Below are 14,650 nucleotides of genomic sequence, written 5' to 3'. Positions count from 1 at the left end.
GAGAGTAGGTGGGTGGGGGAGCACCCTCATAGAAGCAGGGGGAGGGGGATGGGATAGGGGGTTTGCGGAGAGGAAACCAGGCAAGGGGATAACATTTGAAATGTAAATAAATAAAATATCCAATTTAAAAAAAGGGAAAAAAAAAGAAAGAGCAAGGGCTGCATCTGGTCAGTTTGACTCAGTACCCGGCACTTGATAAATGCTCAACTAGCACTGAATAAGTGGTAATCCCACTTTATTCTCAATCTCTCTCTCTCTCTTTCTCTCTCCCTCTCTCTCTCTCTCTCTCTCTCTCTCTCTCGTGTGTGTGTGTGTGTGTGTGTGTGTGTGTGCGCGCGCGCGCGCGCGCGCGCGAGAACATGTATGTGTATTGCTATGTATCTGTGGTGTGCACACCTGGGTGGGCATGCCCTCCGTGTGATCAGAGGACATTCTTGTGACATCAGTTCTCTTTATCCACCTTTATTTGGGATCCAGGGATCAAGTTCATGTCACTGGGCATGTGCAGCAAGCATTTTTACCAACTGAACCATCCCTCTGGACCCTCATCATAGGTCTTTTATGGGTTTATTCCTTTATTCGCAAATTGTAAGGCAGTTTTATGAGCTGTGCTGTTTAGGGAGAGAAGCAGTTCTTGCCCTGAAGAAATGACGTCAAGTTGACAATGCAAAAGGCCCATCTCCTCTGGTCATGCTGGGGTAGGATAGAAAGAGAGGGAAAATCAAGGGGGGGTGTGTGAAAAAGAAGCCTCTGGCCTGGAATCTAGCTCACCTCTGCTCTCAGTGGGGCATTAAGAGACACAGAGACACAACTGAGAGCCGAAGCAGCTGACAGACCAGGATGTTAAAAGCAACAAATGGTCTATCCTCATCTAGGCCCAGGACAGTCGTGACCTTGACTGTTACCATATCAGCTCACTTGTCTCATCCCTAAACCTAAACACTGCACCTCATAGAACTGCCTTGCAATTTGGCTTACAAAAGAAAATTCTTAGGTAAGAAAAATCAGTAAATCAGATAATAGGGTATGTATTTGCTTAATTTTAAAATCTTACTTAACGTTAAGCTTAGCGTAATCTCTCAACCTTGTTGTAAATTATATTCCATGAGCAATGTAATATAGAAAACCACAGGGTCGTAAACATAGCTGCTGTAGACACTCAAGCACAATTCTGTGGAGAAACCCATGCTCACATCCAGGACTTGCTCACTGTCCTCTTTTTACATGACTCTCGGTCTAAATACTTGATGAATTCACTGACTTTGATCCTCTTTGCCGTATCCTAAACTTTATCTTTTTATTTTACATAGTGGAGAGGGGGCATCTGTACGCACTCAAGTACAGATGCTTGAGGAGGCCAGGAGAGGGTCTTGGATGTCCTGGGATGGAGTTACAAGCTGTCGTGCACTACCTAATGTAGGTGCTAAAGACTGAACTCTGGTCCTCTGAAACGGTGGCAAGCCTTGAGCCATCTCTTTAGCCTATTGAAATGCTTTCCTGTGGCATAATAAAGAATCAGGCCTTACCTGAATGGATAGAACTCTTCAGACAACTACTGCATTGGACTTTGTCCTGATGGTCCCCTAACTGCTGATGCTTACATATCTTTTGGCAATTATTAGCTATATGATAAATATTTGCTTCAGTGACTAAATGAGCAAATTCATGGCATTCATAACCTGACGATCAGTTCTTTCCCTGGGATGCATTACAAGCTGTCACATGACAGGTATCACTATAGTTCACTGGGGAAGGTGTATTCACTTTCTGTGACCATCTATGAATTCTGAGAATCCCATGGGAATCTAGATAGAGTATAGAGTCCTTGAGATCACCTCTGCAGGAGATGCCAGGCAGAGCTGTGTATACAGTTGGTACTCAGTAAGTGATGACCTTCGCCTCTCCCACTTTGCTCATCTCTCTGGCAAGACTTGACTTGCTCCATTCTCCAGGCTATGTCTTGTAGACTCCCCAGGCCTTTGGGAACATGGCCGGTGTGAGGATAGCAAGAGACAGCCTAGCAGCCACTCTGTGGTAAAGTGGTCCAAAGGGCAGAGCAAGGAAGGTTGCTTTAAGAGGCGTGCAACTACTAAGGTACACAGCTTACATTAGAAACAAATCAAGTAGAAATTGTGCACATGGCAAGCCATTTTCTTCCTCATTGTTGAATTCTTTGTCCACGTCAAGGGAAGGCAGGCCAGAGGCAGTTTGCTGTCCCTGAGCAAGTGTGTGAAGGAAACTGAGCACAGTGCTTTCAGAGGCCTCCTTCCCTTTTCCCCTTCCCCATTCTACTCCCCCAGGCCCTTTGCCCCCCATTCTGAGGCCAGAATGTCCACTGGTCCCAGCTAAAATTTTCTCTCAAGAAGGATCTGAAACTCATTTGCATTCAAATACAAATGAAGATTGCAGCTGAGAGGGTCGCCTCAATGCCTGCTTTATCTTAAATGTTGTAGCAATATTTACAACCAGCCTCAGCAAAGAGCAAGATCCTTAGGAGACCTGGCTAGCTGGATCCATGCTGGAAAATCCCGAAGCCCCATGTGCTTGGGATATAGATATATCAGCCTTAGTTTTTGAAGGCACAAAGAATAAACAAGGGTTAGGTTAGAACTTAGACTGTCAGGTGTGGCATCTTAATTTCTTTTGGAAGGAGGCCTAGGCCTGCTTGGAAGTCTTCACAACATTTGAATTTAAAAATCACACAGCATATGCCTATGGTGGCAACCCAAAATTCCAAGATGACTCTCACAGCATTAAACCCCCAGAAACCGATTTTGGTCTAAAACATTGAGGGTTCCATTGTGGAGAATAGTCAATTAGAAAACTTAGCCTCCTGTTCATGCCCCACCTCAAGAGAGGTGGGTGCTAGTTGAGTCAAATCTCACTTCTCTATAGCTTCATTTGGCAGAGTGAGTCTGACTTTGGTCTCTCCTCGGCTGTCAATTGTCACCATTGCAAAGGAGTATCTCTTTCCTCTCTGAGCCATTTTGCACACTCTGCAAACATGTTCACTGAGCATGCCTGTGGAATCCACATTCTCTCCAAGTCTACATCACAGTGTTAGCCATCTTTCTAAAAGAATGGCTTGCTTCTCTGTGTGGAAGTTTCCTCCCTGCTGGCTATTGTTCATACAGCCCAAAAGTACTAGAGAGGCTGAGAGAAAAGGCAACAAATTTTCCAACTGTGGTCCTTGTGTGCTACAACACTGATTTACCAGGAAAGAGCTTCACACTAGCGCAATAGATGTCTGGCTGCTTAGGGTGTAACCAACCACTTTCCCACTGAATTAGAAGCCTGCTTCATGGGAGGGGATGCATGTCTGGTACTGTAAACCTGGCTGGGGAAATCACAGCTGGGAGGAGATAATGTCCCATTGAATGTTCTACTAAATGGATTGTAGCCAAACTGCCTCCTAAATACTTATGTTTATAACCAAGCCCTCAGCCTGGGTCAGAGAATAAGTCACTATTGAGTGTTCAGCCCTAAGCAGGAAATCCGTATCATTCCTTCCAAGGCTTAGGGAACATCCCAGAATGGGGTGGAAGGATTGTAAGCCAGAGGGTGGAGAACACTATAAAATACTTTCTTCTGGGTACAGCATGGCCACAGCCATTGTAAACACACAGCAACTACGGCTACCTGAAATAAGACTCACAAATATGAATGGATGAATGAATTAATGAATGAATGAACAAATAAACAAACAGAAGATATAGGGTAGGAGGAGAACTAGTTGGGAGGAAGAAAGAGAGTCATCAGGAGTGGAAGAGGGATGGAAGGGTAATGGTAGCTGAATATGGTCACAATACATTCTAAATGTGTATGAAACTATTTAAAAAGAAAATGTTCACAGTACTATCATTCCTAGTATACAAAAAGTATGTATCAAGAGACTGTACTACCTCTTAAATATTAAGGTGTGTCTAAATAAAAAATTCAAAGGCAAGCTTTTGATCACAAATTTTGAAGACCCCATGTGATTTGGACCAAGCTGTTCTTCTGACCTCCATCAATAACATGTCTGACCTCCTCTTACGTTCATTATGACTTGGTGGACCGATCCTGCTTCTCTGCTGGTCTCCATCTCAAGGATGCTGCTTTGTGGTTCCCTGATCCCAGAAAGTACCTCTCCCAAGTATTCACATGATTCAAAAGTCCCCTTCTCCTTTAACAGTCTCTCGGGATCATCCAGGCTACCTGTGTGTTTGAGAGTGCTCGACCCATTTGTTTTCCTACATCTCTGGCTTTGGTGAATGCTTGGTTTCCTTGCCCACTGTTCACCGTTGTGCCTAGATAGCAGCTGACACATCATTAGCATCATCAGCTGACACATTAGTCAGCATGTTGCACAAAATCAAGTCACTCCTCTCTTACAATTCTTTCCAGGCTTTATAGCATATTTAAAATCAAGTATGCACTTCTTGATTACCAAGTGCTATCATGCACTCATATATCTATATTCATTATTATAACGGTTAGTACACTCTATTAAAACCACTAGCATGGGCCTGTTCCTCAACCTTTCATCCTGAACATGAAGTATTGTGGAAGGATTGATTGGCATCATGTCGGTGGTCGTTTGTTTGTTTGTTTTAAAGCATAGAATATAAAGCCTGGCTCTTGGCTTACTGAGGCTTAAGAATCTGGGATGAGTTGATCACTCACTGGACCAGGCACACACCTCCTAGTTACTAGTAGAATGGTATCAGGCCTGATGTGTATCAGAGGAACTAGTCAGCATTCCACTGCATCTCTCGTGGGCAGCTCAAATTGATAGTATTAAAATGTTAACTATTACTGTTATCCCCCAAAGAATATTTCCTGTCATTTTCCACATGGAGTGAATCTGGCTTCCATGTTTACTGAGGTGAACTCTAAAGATGTTCAGCCTGAGAGGATGAGACTTTAAGCAGCCACATCGTGACAACCTACTTAACCTACCTCAGTCAACAATGGGGGAGGGGCTGATTACAGAGGGAAAGCCCAAATGCATTGAAAGTGTAGTAATGATGAAATTTTGGTCACCAACTGGTTGCAGGGAGAGTCAGGGACAACTGCTAGCCTCCTACTTCAGAAATGGAGGTTTAGATAGCCTCATAAATCCCAGGAATAGACTGAGCTTGGATCTCAGGAGAAATGTTGGCACGCCAAAATAGATTGTAGATCTGGAATACATTGAGCGCTACTGAGCCAGGATCCCACTCCACCCATTGTTTGCTTGGCCCATTCCCACTTACACCCGACTGCACCCCTCACAGGCTGTTTCACGACCTGACTCTCCTCCTTAAACCTGTGCCTCCTCCCTGGGTATAGATTTCAATCTTAGCTGATAGCTGGGTTTCCTGTCTCACAGAAAAAGCAGAAGCACTCTGAAGACAATATAGATGTGTGCGAGCCTAAACTTCCATTCCCACGCCTGAAAAGCTACCCTTCTACTGTTTAGAAGCCAACCTCTCTGCTAGCTTCCTGTGTCCGGCTCCCTTCTGCTGGCTCAGGAACTCCATTCGAATAATTCCCTCTGCCCCTCCTGCATCATTAAGCTGTCTGTGTCTGGGGCTGGGAGAGGTAGCTGCCAGCGTGTGAACTTTCTGTTAGAGTGCTTCTTTCATCATTCGGGAATATTAGGTCTCTTGGCTAAGGGAGAACAACCCCGTGACCAGTGTGTATTCACCTCCTTTGTCTACCACCCGTTCTTCTGCTCCCATTGGCAACAAAACTTGATTGCTTGCTTTTTGCTCTTGCTTGTTTTATGTGATGCAGGAGATTGGATGCAGAGCCTTGGGCATCTGTAGCCCTGAATTGTAGTCTTCTGTAAGAGTGTCTTACTCCGTAGCTCAGGCTGGTCTCCAACTCACAGAACTGTGTATCTGCCTCAGCTCCCCAAGTACTGGGTTTATAGGTATAAGCCACCATGCCTATATTCTTTTCTTTTCTCCCTCTTACCTTTCCCATTTTCCCTCCTTCTAGCCCTTCCCATGTCTCCTTGAAATCTCTCTCAAATTCATGGCCCCCATTTTCTGTTTTACACACACACACAAAAATACATAAATATATAAATATAACATGATGAGCCTGTTTAATGTTGCTTGCATGTGCATGATTTCAGAGATGACCACTTGGTATTCAATAACCAATTTTGGAGCTCACGCCTTCAGGAGACACATTCTCCCTCTCTCGGCAGGTTACCTGTAATTCTTCATCTGTGAGTGGAGCTCTGAGATATTTCCCTCTTTTTGGTTGGTGTGACGATTGCTTTTGCCCTTGTTCGGGTCTTATTCTGGCAACCATATTGTCGAGGTATCTTGGGTGGGGTTTCTGTCTGGGAGACACAGTCTCACAGCTGACTTCCTGGGCCTCTGGCCATTGACATCGTTCTGCCCCTCTTCCTTAATGATCCTCACACATTGCAGACGTGTCCATTGGGGGCCCATCTTCAATGTTCATGTTGGTCTTCCTTTCCTGCAGACAGCTTTGAGTTATCACACCTGATTCTTAGACATCATTTGTCTCTACAGTCCATGAGCAATTCCCCTGGGATTGGACCTAGAAAAACTGTCTCTTATGTCATCACCAAATTGCTGATTCTCATACTTCTAACTCCTGCCATGACTTCTTCCATAAAACCCCACATTTATATATTTATCCCATCAGTATCTAATAACCGCCATCTCCAAATGAAGTCTATAGTCCCATTCTCACTAGCTTTTCCTTGGTCATCTCCTCTCTAGAAATGACAACTCCATCTCTAATCTGAATCCTGCTTTCCTTTGCTTTTTAAATCTAATGGGTCTTAGGGCCCAATCGTAGGCTTCCTTCTTTCATCTTTAAGCGTTTCACTGCTGCCAACCTGCCTTCATCACCTCTGGCTCTGACTATCCTGGTGGCCTCTTGAGTATAAGTTGTATCTTATCCTTAAAACATGCAGTGACTCCACATAATACTCATGGACATCCACACCTAACACTGTACCCAATGCCCACAGATCCATGCCGCCCACCCCAACCTCGTCCTTGCTACCTCTCTTACCATATTTCCTTCCTCTTGCTTATTGCTTCACACTGGTGATCTGAAGATCCCTTGCAGATGGCAGTAGGATTTCCTCACCCTGTGCCCTTGCTTCACTCTTTCTCTGATACTGGCCATGTTTGGTCCTTGGTTTGTCTCAGTGATATATTGTTAAAACGTCATTATCTGTGTCTCCAGAATGAGCACAAGTTTTCTGTGATTCATGCTTGCCCTGATCTACAACAATCATTCCACTTAGCATAAGAAATGTTCTTTCTGATTTTTCAACATTAGGTGAATCACCTGGATATGAATTTCACAAAGACAGAAATCAGCCTATTTTGTTTATATCTCCAGCAAATAAAAAAATAATGCCAGGAAGAGAGCAGGCATTCTATAAATAGATGTTGACTAAATAGGAGCTGAATGCTTAGGAAGGAGAATCTTAGATTGGGAATTGAGACGAGCAAAGATCAGGGATAGAGAAGTCAGTTCTGGGGAAAGCAAGAGAAACTGAGGAGGACAAGAAAAACGGGAAGAATAGCAGGAGAAGAGGAGGAGGAAAAGAAGGAGGAGGAAGAGGAGGAGGAGGAAGAGAAAGGTCTTGTAAAGGCATAGGAAAGAAGTCACTGGAGAGATGATAGGAGAGTGACCATGAGAAGACGAAAGACCATAAGGCAAAGGAGAGTGTCAGAAAGGAGCCATCAAATAGAATGTTCCTGCAGAAGTATACGGTAAGAGAAAAGGGCAGCCATCCATAGTAGTTTGAAGGCTTTGGTGCTTCTTAGCAACCAGAGAGTAACCAGAGAATGACCAATTCTCCCAGGAAGCTGTAATGAACCTTGTTAGTCCATCTGAATATGGATTGATTGACATGTCTATTACCAAAGTTAGCTGTCAGTGACAGGGAGCCTTCGAGGAAGGGCGTAGCATCTCTTAGTTCCTAAGGCATGTAGCTGGATATTTTGTATGCACTAGTACGTTTGGTTTGCAGAGTGAACCATCAAGGTAAGTGTGGTTTTCCGTCCAACCTGTGTGGAATGTGACATGACAAAACCTCTGACATCCACCAAGGAACATGCCATAGAGAAGCATCCGTCTTCCTCAGTCTGTGAGACTACCAACATATGGGTCTACCCCATCACTCATTTGTCAGCATTGACATAATTTGGAAATCCTGCCTCATCACAGGCACTACTGGTTTCTTGTTCAACAGCTCCCTCTTTTTCCCTCTGAAGGAACCTGAGCTGTTTTTGGGAGAGAGTAGGTTTGTGGTCCAGAAATCACGAAATTCCTTATCTCTATGATGCAAAAATTGGCTGGCTAAATCAAGTTATACCCACTTCCCTGCTTTGTGGTTGGCTGGATCTGGAACAGATTTGTGACACATTTTTGAGCTCTTCAGAGTTCAGGATATACCTGCTGGGGAATGAGGGCCAGAAGGTAAGAGCTTCTAGGAAAGGAATCCTTTCTAAGAGACCACAGAGGATGGGATGGCTCTGCAGATAAGGATGCTTCCTGCACAAGCTTGGTGACTCAAGTTCAATACCTGGGACCCACACAAAGGTGAAATGAGAGAGGAGAGAGCTGATTCCACAAAACTGTTCAGTGCTCTCTACTTGGGTATTATAATCACATATACACATTATACACACATTAATAATAATAAATGTATATTTTTTAAAACATCGTAGTGGTTAAGGAAATACAGGTTGGTGGTAGAGCATTTTCCTAGCATGAATGAGGGCCCAGCACTACAATGACTAAAGTCTTTTTAAAAGCAGTGTGCAGAACCTCAAAGATAGGAAGGTCTGTTGTTGTTGTTGTTTATTTATTGTCATTTGGCTACAGCTAAGAGTGTGCTGCCTAAAGCTATTATAATTGCTTTCCAATCAGGAGGGAATTTAGAACTAGAGAAGCTAACATACTTTTACAGAACTAGCAAATTAGCCCCTGACTATCCTATTCATCCTCAGAGCTTCACCATAATGCAGCAGATTCTTCTAATTCATTATAAGTTGAGTGTTTACATATCCGGAACAAAGACCTCTCCCCTGGATATTCTCACTTACCAGTTCATTACCAGTGAACAGAGAGATGATTGCTCAAAAAAAATGTCTTCATTGATTGCATAAAGCCTTTGATGTGTTTTAGAGTAAAACTGAGTACAGCCATTAATTACCACAATAGAAAACCTGAGAGACAGCGCCCCATGGGAATTCTTCCTAGAAATACAATGGAGCCCACAAAGGGCTAGAGATGTAGCTCAGTGATAGAGCACTGGAGAACTCCTGTAGTGCAGAGAGGCCCTGGTTTTGATCCCTGGCATTGTATGTGTGTGTATGTGCATGAACATGCATGTGCACATTCAAGCTCTCTCTCTCTCTCTCTCTCTCTCTCTCTCTCTCTCTCTCTCTCTCCCTCCCTCTCTCTCTCTCTCTCTCTCTCTCACACCCCTAAGGACACATAGCTCACCCAAGAGTCTACGTATATATAACAATTTTTCCCACCACTACAGCAGATTATCTCCAGCAACAATATGCTAGGACTCTCTGCCAATTAGCTAGCCATTTCCTCCAGTGTGATAAAACAGAAACCAGCTTTTGTCCCTAGATTGACAGTCAAATTGGCCCAGTAGAATACTCTCTTTGAGTTCCATCTTGGCCTCTTGAAGCTTGGCATCTTAGCACACATTTTTATAGGGCACATCAGATGAGGCCTCCACAGAAGTGTTTCCTCTACCAAGATGGAGAAGGTAGTAGAGGCAGGCTAAGGGAATCCAAGGGAGTGATTTACCTCTGGATCGTGTTGAGAGTCATTTTTCTCCCAGTTAAGGAGACCACCCCTACTCCCTCGTTCGGGGCTAATGCAGCTACATAAACATATGCATTCAGTTCAGACCTATCAACATTAGTTCTTCCAAAGGCTTGATTGTCCTGTGTGGGTTGTGGGAGAAAGCTGTGGTCCTGCTTACTGATAAAAAATGGTATAAAACGTGAACTTCCATAGGCTTGGGTGGCCTCTTTTGTAAAGATCGGCAATTAGAGCCTTGAAGCACTGAGCGTGATTACCTAAACTCTTTTCAAAATGCCTGTGTTCAGCTTTAGCCCTGGGGACCATTCTTTTTCCCTCCCTCCCACCCCCTTTCCATCTGACTGGAGAAGCCTTGTTGTGGCTCTCGGCTAAGTTCAGCATCGGTATGTGCAGGGGTGTAATGAGAAGAGAAGCTTTGCTTGAAGCCCTCCTCTGAGATAAGTGGCCACAAGTAATTTCTTATATGCAGATGCATTTTTATCCCTTTGGTCTAGGGAGAAGTTCAAATCATGTGTTTCTTTGTTGACTTTCTGTCTGGGTCACCAACCCATTACTAGAAATGGGTGTTAGAGACTTGATCCAGAGTTGTACCATACCCTGCCTGTTCTTTTACAGCTATTTAGTTTTGAATATTGTCTATATATTCTTTAGCAATTTTGTACATGTATACAAAGAATCTTGGTCATACTCACCCCCTTTAAATGTATTAGTACTTGGTTTATATAATTAGGTGCCCTGATGTTGGGCTTAAAGGTATCTATAGTTCTATAGTTGTTATAATATTTTCCTAAATTAAATTCCTTCCGCATTATATAGTGACCTTTCTTTTCTCTTTTTGTGGGTTTTTATTTAAACACTGTTTATCTTTCACCACTACTTCTTTTTTTTTTTTTTTTTTTTTTTTTGGTTTTTCGAGACGGGGTTTCTCTGTGTAGCCTTGGCTGTCCTGAACTCACTCTGTAGACCAGGCTGGCCTTGAACTCAGAAATCCGCCTGCCTCTGCCTCCCAAGTGCTGGGATTAAAGGTGTGTGCCACTACGCCCGGCTCACCACTACTTCTTAATTTGTCACATGCAGTTAATTCTATTTGATCTCCATGATCCTGGCTGCTAGGACCAGAAAACCTAGTTGGTTGTAAAGACAGCTATCCATGAGTCAGCCCACAGCCAGGTACATAACCCAGTGGACTACTTCTACACAGTAAGAATATTCAGGACTTCTAACTATGAGCTGACTAAACCAGATCCTCTCATCTTCCAGTGTTTACATCTGGAAGGCTTGGTTTAAGTTCTTTCAAACCCACTGCTCTCTTCTATAACATTCTTCTTTTATCATAAGATGTCATTGGTTAAGAGTCTGATTACACCAGATATTGCCCCGCTCCCCCGAGTTTAACAAATGTGTTGATCAGCTTTGTAACCTGGAATAACTCACTTAATCTCCAACAATATTCCTTGTCTTGTCTCCACATGTGACAGGCAGAATGATGGCCATAAATGTGTCCATGTCCTGATTCCTGTAACATGCAAATATGTGGAGATTTTGCAGTTGTAACTAAATTAGAAACCTAGAGATGGGCATCTCTGCTATTCATGTTAGTCTGGTATGATGGCAAAGGTCCTTAAAATAAGATTCAAATTTCCCCAGCTGTAGTAAAGAGGAGATGTGGCCAGCAAAAGGTGGTGTGAGAGGCAATGTAGAGACTAGAGGCTATAGAGATGGAGGAAGGGAACATTGAGCGAAGCAATGTGGAGAAAGAGGAGGAAACAGATTATCCCCCATCTAGAGTAGAGGAGTCCTGCCACGTCCACACCCCAACTTCACTCAGTTAGATTTGTGTTAGACTTCTAACCCTCAGACATATAAGACAATGAATACGTGCTGTGTTAGGCTGCTGTGTCTATGGTAACTCGATATAGGAGCATTAAAAACCTAAACATTATATTAGATCACACTGAATACACATGAGGAAATGTCTAAAGGAATGTGTACTTTGATATAATGTTGAATACAGCATCTTTTATGGATGATTAAGGCTCTGTGGTCTCATCATTAAGAATATGTTATTTGAGAGATGAATAAAAAATGAAGATACTAAAGAATATGTAATTCATACTAAAACAAGGGCCCCTCATGCTCTGTTTGGCTGCTGCAGCATAATGAACTATCTAGGAGGTGATTTAATAACCATTCTGTATTGATGTACAGCTCTCAACTATTATACAAAGGGAAAACCCAGAGTGATAGCAAGTCACTCCTACTGTCTCCGTCTTCTGATCCACCTCTCAGGTCTAAGGTCTGTATTCACAACATCTACGTGAGGTTCTACTGTATTATATACTTTTATTACATGTAGTCATTTTTTAATTTCATCATTGTATATAACTAATAACAGCCATATATAATTATAGTGATAGTATGGTGTGGTATACACCATCCTGTAGAATGATATCAAGCCAGTTACCATACTCATTACCTTGAATATTTACTGTATTTACTTATTTTTCCTGTTCATGACTTTCTGGTCTTTGGACAACATCTTCAGCCCTGATAAGCAACCTTCGACCTTGTTTCTATAAGTTCAATACATATTAATGAGAATGGGTGGGTTTTTGGCCTATGTCTGGCTTATTTCACTGTTGTAATATTCTCCATCCATGTCATCACAAAAGAAAGACTCCTCCTTCTAGGTCTGTCACTACTACACAGTGCATAGGTACCACTTTTCCTCTATCTGTTCACCCACTAATGATTCTTAGGAAGGTCCCATACTTTTGCTATTGTGAAATATGTTGCATGAATTTGGGAGCAGAGAGGACTTTCTAACCTAGCGATGTCAGGTCCTTTGGTTATATAGCCAGAGGTAGGTGTGTTGACTCAGTACTGCCTTTTAAAATAGTTTGCCCCTTTGCTAACAAACCAGCCTTTTAAGTATCCTTTGTGCCTTCCCAGGTCTTTAGCATAACCTAAGTTTTGTGATGTTTCTTGACATGGTGCATTTTACAACAGTGTCTCATGGTGATGATAGAGGCTAACATTAAAGGGATACTTCAAAAGGCATTAGAGATGCTGTGGCCATGCCTTGTCCATCCTCACAGTTGCTCGAAGGCCTCACCTACAACCTGAAAAGCTCTCCAAGGCCTATTCACAGCCCACCAGAGTCACCAGGAAAGGACTATTAACCAGAATAGAGTTATCGTTATTGCTGATAAGCACAGTAAAGAGAGCTGACTGTTCATTAGAAGACCCTTGTGAATTACTTAAGAACATGGCTTGGCTGAGCTAAAAATCTAGAGTATGCTCACGAATACCAGTTTCCCAATTGAGCAAGAATGTCTGAGTCCTTATCACAGCCTACCATCTTCTAGACTCAAGTGACCCTAAATGCAATTTGGCATTTGGACAGGACATTGGAAACTTTGCATGACTCAGTTAGAGAATAATGCAAAGCTGTTTCCCACCAAGCCACTTTGATCTATGTGGAGCCAAATACCTGGGTCTGTCATGTGATAAGCTACTAAACCAGACAGGGGGAAAGAGGGTAGATTTTTAGTAGAGATCTTAGTAGTTTCAATCATGGTTCTATTTATCAAATGTTTACTAGATTCCAAATATGTGTTCTCCAACATGTGGGAACTGCCCAAGAGCATCCTGCACCCCATGCAAACAGATTTAGCAATTCCACAGTTCAGCCAAAGGGTCTATAGCTGACCAGGATACTAGGTAAATCTAAGGACTGCATTGTAAAACGTTATTCAGTCAATGAGGATAAATAAGCAACAGTTTCTTGGCCTTAGAAGCCTTGCAAACAGGAGACAAAGGCACCATTGTGACATTTTGTGATGAATGAAATGACCGAGATGGAGGAAAAAGATAATTCTTCGGGACATGGGATGTTGAAGGCCATACACGGCCATGTTGCCAGAAAGAGAAGGATGGAGGGCTTTTAAGGCCATGCTATAATTATGAGAGGTCACAGAATACATGAGAACAGTGTGTTCCATGTTATAGGAAGATGAAGGCTACTGGTGAATGTGGACAAGGCTAGTGAGAACCTAAGCAAATAACATGGGTTTGGAGGAGCTGAGTCATTTCAGTTTCATCTTGTAAGGAGCAAGGGCCTGGTAGACATCTTTAAAGAGGGAGGACATGTCTGGGAATATCGAGCACCATGGAGATGCTTCTTCAGTTAATGTCTCCCAAAGGCTTGTTGTCCTGTCAAGCTGCACCCATAGCTTAGACTGGGAAGTGTATAAACAGTAGGAACTTCATGGTCATGATGCTGGCTGGTCTGGATAGACTCCTGGCATCACAGGTGATACTTTCCAGTGGCGTGGCCACCAGTTGTAAGGGCCTAACAAGCTCCTCTGGAACTCTTTTATATGGGCACAAGAGCAGTCAGAGGGGTGACACCTTCATGCCTTAACCACCATCCGTAACAAACTTTAATCACAATGAAAGGTGCCTTTCAACAACTGAAGCTTAGAGAAACACAAATATCCCAGGTCGTTGTACCTGCTGCACGCCCTTCTCAGTATGGACATTAGAAAATGGCCATCACAGCTAAGAATTGCTGTAGTAGTCCAAGCAATACAAGTGTAAACTGAGTGGTGGCACAGGTGGGCACAGAGAAGCCTAAGGGGTTAATATGGTTTGAGGTTTATTTATTTATTTTTTGACAAAGCAACTGGAAACAACTTTTATTTATTATGACATGTATGAACTTAAGTTAGACTTTGTGTTGCCAGTGCCTTGCCCTGCCCAGCTCACTGGAGTGCAGGGTTTTGCACCTGAGGGCAAGGCTGTGAATGGAGATGGGTGGGAATGGAGA

The 14,650-nt window shown here is 43.1% G+C and overlaps 1 long non-coding RNA gene across 4 annotated transcripts in view; it reads right to left on the bottom strand.

Annotated features, from left to right (window-relative positions):
* Nucleotides 1–14,650, bottom strand: part of Gm32401 — a 38,177-nt gene that overhangs the window by 17,011 nt on the left and 6,516 nt on the right. For 2 of the 4 annotated variants that reach the window (XR_873290.2, XR_001780921.2), the window contains exon 2: nt 6,187–6,459. The exons of 1 other annotated variant lie outside the window; for it this stretch is intronic. This is a non-coding gene — a long non-coding RNA (predicted gene, 32401). Of the gene's footprint in view, nt 1–6,186; nt 6,460–11,253; nt 11,336–14,650 lie in introns of all 4 variants that reach the window. One more of the 4 variants, XR_873291.2, reaches the window with a different exon arrangement.

Source organism: Mus musculus, chromosome 13 (assembly GCF_000001635.26).
Source record: "Mus musculus strain C57BL/6J chromosome 13, GRCm38.p6 C57BL/6J".
Classification (NCBI taxonomy): Eukaryota; Metazoa; Chordata; class Mammalia; order Rodentia; family Muridae; genus Mus; species Mus musculus.
Note: the sequence above shows the minus strand (reverse complement) of the source record. Positions and strands in the feature narration are given on the sequence as shown.